This window comes from Hemicordylus capensis, chromosome 2, assembly GCF_027244095.1.
Source record: "Hemicordylus capensis ecotype Gifberg chromosome 2, rHemCap1.1.pri, whole genome shotgun sequence".
Taxonomy (NCBI): domain Eukaryota; kingdom Metazoa; phylum Chordata; class Lepidosauria; order Squamata; family Cordylidae; genus Hemicordylus; species Hemicordylus capensis.
The window spans coordinates 228,839,020-228,845,422 of NC_069658.1; positions in this window are offsets into that span (position 1 = coordinate 228,839,020).

Genomic DNA, 6,403 nt, shown 5'->3' on the forward strand with positions numbered 1-6,403 from the left:
CTGGAAAAGCTCAGGGAGGCAGAGAGGTTTCTGGAGGAAACCCTCACAGATGTGGTCGAGGCTTCCCACTCCCAGGCTGATGGTGCTTTTGCTGCCATGGAGAATGAAGTTCTCGGGGAAGGAGGACATTGGTCCGAGGAAGAGGGAAACACTCCCTTAGCAGGAACCCCTTCCTTGGGTGATGTACCTATATCCTCTCATATAGAAGCTACTCTGTGAAAGACACATTTGTGTGTGTGAAATGTGAAACACACACACTTCTCCCACTGGGATGGCAGCGTACCTCCTTGCTGCCTCCTTACTCCGTGGACTGGAAGTGGCACATCGCTAGTGGTAGGTCCTGTGGTTCAGGTAACTGTGGCTGCTGTGTCTTTATTTGTTTTTACTAATTATACAGCTGTTTTAATACACTGTGTTAGCTAGGGTTCCCAGGTGTGGACTTTTGCTCTTCATTTGCAACTTTTTTTTACACCCCCTGCTGCAACTGTTCCAGCAATCCTGCTGCAAGTGCCAAGGGGCTCAAATCACTCAGTGGCTGTTACCTGTGAGTAGACCTGTAACGATCGGCCAGTAACAGCCTCTCCTTTCCCCTAAATTGTTATCTGGAAGTGAACCTGACTCACAGGCGGTGACCTCTAGGGATCAGCCAATCAGGACACGGTGGATGGGACCTAGAGGGCCATGAGGCAGGAAGAGAACTTCCTTTGGTCAGAGAGAGAGGGAAGAAGAAGTTAGGCTGGAGGAGAGAGCAGCAGAGATGGGGTCATGAGGACTGGTTGCAAGAAAATCTCTCTGCAGGTCCTGGGAAAGCTAGGAAACTTGAATCCTCTACCATGGGTTTGGTGAGTTCAAAGGGAAAGGAAGCCAGGACTTTTGGCTTTCTGGAAGTTTCATCTAGGGAACAGTTTGCTAGTCAGTTTGTGTTAGATCATTATATTTGTATGTTTTGTATATCTCTGATACTGTTCTGTCTATCTCTAATGGAATTAAGCTAAGAAAGGCTGAGCCTGCGTCCATCCAACAGGGTTTTGTAAAATACTCTGAAACTTGTCAAACTGCTTCTGGATTTTCCTACCTTTCTACCTTTCTGTTATTTGCAATTGGGGTGTTATTTTAGTTATTCTTGTAACTCGCGTGTGCATACTGCTCTTAGGAAGACTGCCAGGCAACGAAGGGGGCAGGGGCGGCAGCGAGGAACGCTGCCGCCCCAAAAACTTCGCATAAAACTACAGCGCCTGAGGGGGAAAAGCGGCGGGAGTGGTAAGTTCTACTCCCCCGCCCTTAAAGGGAGACCCCCCCTTGGTGCTGGACTGCCAGACCAGTCAGGCTCCGAACCAGTCTGGAGGCCTCCAACATGGCCTCCGGACCGGTTCGTGCCCCCCAAACTTCACTTTCAACTACAGCGCCGGAGGGGGAAGAGCGGTGGGAGGGGTAAGTTCTACCCCCCCCACACACACCCTTAAAGGGAGACACACACCCCTCGGTGCCGGTCCAGACCGGTCCAGACCATGCACATCCCTAAGCCAAGTGTGTTTTGCAGCAGCCCGCCTCCTGCTTTTCTCAGTGACTCACTGTGACTGGCCCAGTGGCCCCCAGGAGGGATGACTTCTTCTGACTGTGTCCTGTGTCTCTGCTGCTCTACAGCTGCGGTGTGCAGCCAGCAAGCTCCCTCCAGGTCATGCTTCCCCTCTATGCACCACTGTGCAGGGGTAGCTAGTGTTGAACTGTGGAGAAGCGGGGTGGTCCCCCTGCCCCAAATGAAGTTAAAATGCCCCATTTGCCCCGTGGGATTCTGTGATCCAGAGGTTACTGGTGTTTGAACTGTCTGGAAAGGGTTCTGTGATGGTTTCTCTCCCCCTTGGAAATGAAAAGAAAGTGCACCATTTATCCCATAGGATTCTGTGATCCAGTCAGAGGAAGGCTGGTGTTTGAACTGTGTGGGGAAAGGGGTGTGAGTTGTATTTATTCTCAAATAATCTTATTTTTAGCAAAGCATGCATATATTATGCCACTTAGCATATGTCAAATGGATGCAATTTATAAATGCAAAAAGGAGACTTTTCCTCAACACCAGCAGTCTTTCTTTGGTGGTGGGGCACTGCCTGAGAGGCAGTTGCTTGCTGGTTTTGAAGAGAGGGGGAAAACAAGCTTGTATTTCTCTCCTAAAGAAGAGATCAAGCAAGGAAATGAAATAAATCACCAATCAAACAAGAGGGGAAGCAGAAGCCAGGTCTGCTAGAGCTGGAGATCTAGGGTTTGATCTCTGGCTGGCTGGAAGTGTTTGTGTCTTTGACAGAGGAGAAGCCTGAGTGGGGGATTCATTCCAAGTGAGGGCCCCAGCTTGTGGGAGGGCTTACATTCCAGAGCTGAATCAGTTCAACTGCTGGTGCTGAATACAAGGCTCGGACCAGAGGAGCTTTGCAGACAGATAACGAAGGAGTTTTGCAGGAGTTTAGTGGGGAGATTGGCAGGAAACTCTGTGGGGAGGCACACAGGTAGTGTCCTTTCATCACAGGAGAGAGTTGCAGAACCATTGGGTAGCAGTGACCAAAATGCGATCCAATTCAGCATATATGTGAGTGGAGAATTATCAAGGAAGTCCAACACAGGTGCGTTGGACTTCAGAAGAGGAAACTTCTCAAAAATAAGGGGACTGGTAAGAAGGAGGTTGAAAGGGAGCATATAGCTAGAAGCGTTAAGGGGAATAACAAGAACTTCTTTAAATATATCAGAGGCAGAATACCTGCCAGGGATTATAAGGGTGTGAAAGGGATTATTGAGGATAAGGAGATTGCAGAGAAGCTGAATACGTTCTTTGCATCAGTCTTCACGGCAGAGGATACTGACCATATACATACCTTCTCTAGAATTGAGCATTTCAGGTTTCGCCGCTGAGGAACTGGGCCAATGTGAGGTGACTAGGGAAGATGTTCTAAAGCGTCTTGAAAAGCTAACAATTAACAAATTGCCAGGGCCAGATGGCATCCACCAAAGAGTTCTGAAGGAACTTAAAAGTGAAATTGCTGATCTTCTAGCAAAAATATGTAACTTGTCCCTACAATCAGACTCTGTACCAGAGGACTGGAAAGCAGCCAATGCGACTCCAGTTTCCAAACAGGGATCCAGGGGGGATATGGGAAATTACAGGCCGGTCAGCTTAGCTTTGGTGTCGGGTAAATTGATGGAAAGCATACTTATGGACAAAATTGTTAAGTATATAGGAGAACAGGCCTTGTTGAAGGAGAACCAGCATGGCTTCTGCAAGGGAAAGTCTTGCCTCACTGACCTTTTGGAGTTCTTTGAGAGTGTCAAAAGGCATGTGGATAAAGGTGATCCAGTTGACACAGAATACTTGGACTTCCAAAAGGCTTTTGATAAAGTTCTCCACCAAAGGCTCTTGAGTAAACTTAGCAGTCATGGAATAAGGGGACAGGTTCATGTGTGGATCGGTAACTGGTTGAAGGACAGGAAACAGAGAAAAGGAATAAATGGACAGTTTTCACAATGGAGGTAGGAAGTGGGATCCCCCAGGGATCGGTAGTGGTACCAGTGCTCTTTAACTTTTTCATAAATGATCTAGAAGTTAGGGTGACCAGCAAAGTGGCCAAATTTGCAGATGATACCAAACTATTTAGGGTAGTGAATTCCAAAACAGATTGTGAGGAACTCCAAAAAGATCTCTCCAAACTGGGTGAGTTGGTGACAAAGTGGCAAGTGTGGTTCAGTGTTGGCAAATGTAAAGTGATGCACATTGGGACGAAAAACTCGAACTTCAAGTATACGTTGATGAGATCTGAGCTGTTGGTGACTGACTAGGAGAGGTATCTTGGGGTTGTAGTGGACAGCTCATTGAAAGTGTCATCTTAGTGTGTGGCAGCTGTGAAAAAAGGCTAATTCCATGCTAGGAATAATTAGGAAGGGGGATTGGGGGGGAAAAGCTAATATTATAATGCCCTTATACAAATCTATGGTGCAGCCACATCTGGAGTACTGCGTATAGCTTTGGTCGCCGTATCTTAAGAAGGATGTTGTAGAACTGGAAAAGGTGCAGAAGAGGGCAACCAAAATGATCAGGAGCCTGGAGCACCTTATTGATGAGGTTAGGCTACAGCATCTGGGGCTCTTTATATTGGAAAAGAGGCAACTAAGGGGAGACATGATGGAGATGTATAAAATTATACATGGAGTGGAGAGGGTGGACAGAGATACATTTTTCTCCCTCTCTCACAACACTAGAACCAGGGGTCACCCCATGAAACTGAAGGTTGAGAAATTTAGGAGCAACAAGAGGAAGTTTTCACACGGTGCATAATTAATCTACAGTCATTTTTGCCATGGGATGTGGTGATGGCCACCAGTTTGGATGGCTTTAAAAGGGGCTTAGATTCATGGAGGAGAGGTCTATCAATGGCTATGAGTCTGGTGGCTGTGGGCCATCTCCAGCCTCAGAGGCACGATGCCTCTCAATACCAGTTGCAGGGGAGCAACAGCAGAAGAGAGGGCATGCCCTCAACTTCTGCCTGTTGGCAAGGCCGGTACCAGACTATTTTGCACCCTGGGCAAACACATTGACACTCTGTGCCCCTCTGAGGTCTGCACCCTAGGTGGCTACCTAGTTGGCCTAATCGTAGCACCGGCACTACCTGTGGGGTCCCAGTGGCATCTGGTGGACCACTGTGTGAAACAGGCTGCTGGACTAGATGGGCCTTGTGCCTAATCTTGCAGGGCTGTTCTTATGTCAGGGAAGAGTCTCTCTCCGCCCTACTTAGAGAAGAAGCCAAGGATTGAACCCAGGACCTTCAGCATGCAAAGCTCCTCCCTCCTGGCTCTGACAGGAGCACCAGCCAGTAGCTTCTCCCTTCTGTGAACTACACATCTATTAAGGTACGGTCTTGGCTGGGGGCGGGGAAGAGAAATGTCATTGGTTAAAGTGAAGCAAGTGGGGGGGGGGCTGTAAAAATGGTCATGACTATTATTTTTAAAGGAAGGTGCTGTTGCCATCTCCTCCTCTGCCACCATGAGTCCCCACTAGAGAGGGAACAGCACAGCCTGGGCATGTTCTGTGTTCCCCTTGGGTTGCATGAACATCCCTGCCCCTGACGTTCCTCCCCATGCCCCCCCTTGTGTAGTGGTTAGAGTGCTGGACTAGGACTGGGGAGACCTGAGTTCAAATTCCCATTCAACCATGATACTAGCTGGGTGACACTGGGCCAGTCACTTCTCTCTCTCAGCCTAACCTACTTCACAGGGTTGTTGTGAGGAGAAACCTAAGTATGTAGTACACTGCTCTGGGCTCCTTGGGAGGAAGAGCGGGATATAAAATGTAAAGATAATAAAATAAAATAATAATAATAATAATAGGGCAATAGAATGTTGGCAACCCTACCTGCAGTACAGTCTTAAAGTACAGACAGTACATGTTTTCTATTTTCTATTAATTGTTTTATTGTGTGTTCTGGTTTTAATGTAAACTGCCCTGAGCCACTTTAGGAAAGGCGGTATAGCAATAGCACTAGCACTTACATACCGCTCTATAGCCGGAGCTCTCTAAGCGGTTTACAATGATTTTTAGCATATTGCCCCCAACGTTCTGGGTACTCATTTTACCGACCTCGGAAGGATGGAAGGCTGAGTCAGCCTTGAGCCCCTGGTCAGGATCGAACTTGTAACCTTCTGGTTACAGGGCGGCAGTTTTACCACTGCTCCACCAGGGGTATAGGCACTGAATGAAAGAAATAAAAAGCCGTTTGTAGGTACAAGAACCTTCTCTGAGTCTCTTTATTCCCCAAGAAGAGACTCACCATCCTGATCACTTCCAGTCTTAAGTACAGGCAAAAAACAGACACAAAAGAACAAAACCCAAGTATTTCTGTTCCATCTCCACCTGAATCGCCCTGTTGGCTCAGTCGAAACAGACATGCGTTTTTCCTCCCAGGGGCTGAGGGTGGGCGCAACATTTCTCTCTCTGCTTAAGGAACAAAACCACTCTCCCCAGAGCACACAAGGACTCCCCGAGGCTCCCCCGCTTACTTCTCACTCACACAGACACACTCACAGAAACAAGGAAACAAATAGCTGGGGGAGCCCAATCAACTGCCTCTTGGGATGAGGGGGCGATAGGAGAAGAGGCGGCAGCCCCCCCCCCCAGATCGAAAAGAAGGATCAATCTTGGACGAACACACGGCGCAAGTTCCTCCTTCACTCACTCTCCTGCTTCCTCTTTTCTGCCTCTGTGAGGAATATTCACAGGGGCTTCCTGTCAAATTTTCACCCTGCCTGCCCGATGTCTCTTCCTTGCTCAGGAAGGTCCCCGGGAGAGTCCTTGCGTGACATCCCCTCTCCACGGGACATGCGGGGCCTCCTGCTCGCGGCTCCCCCCCCCCTTTTGGGCTGACTTTCCCAA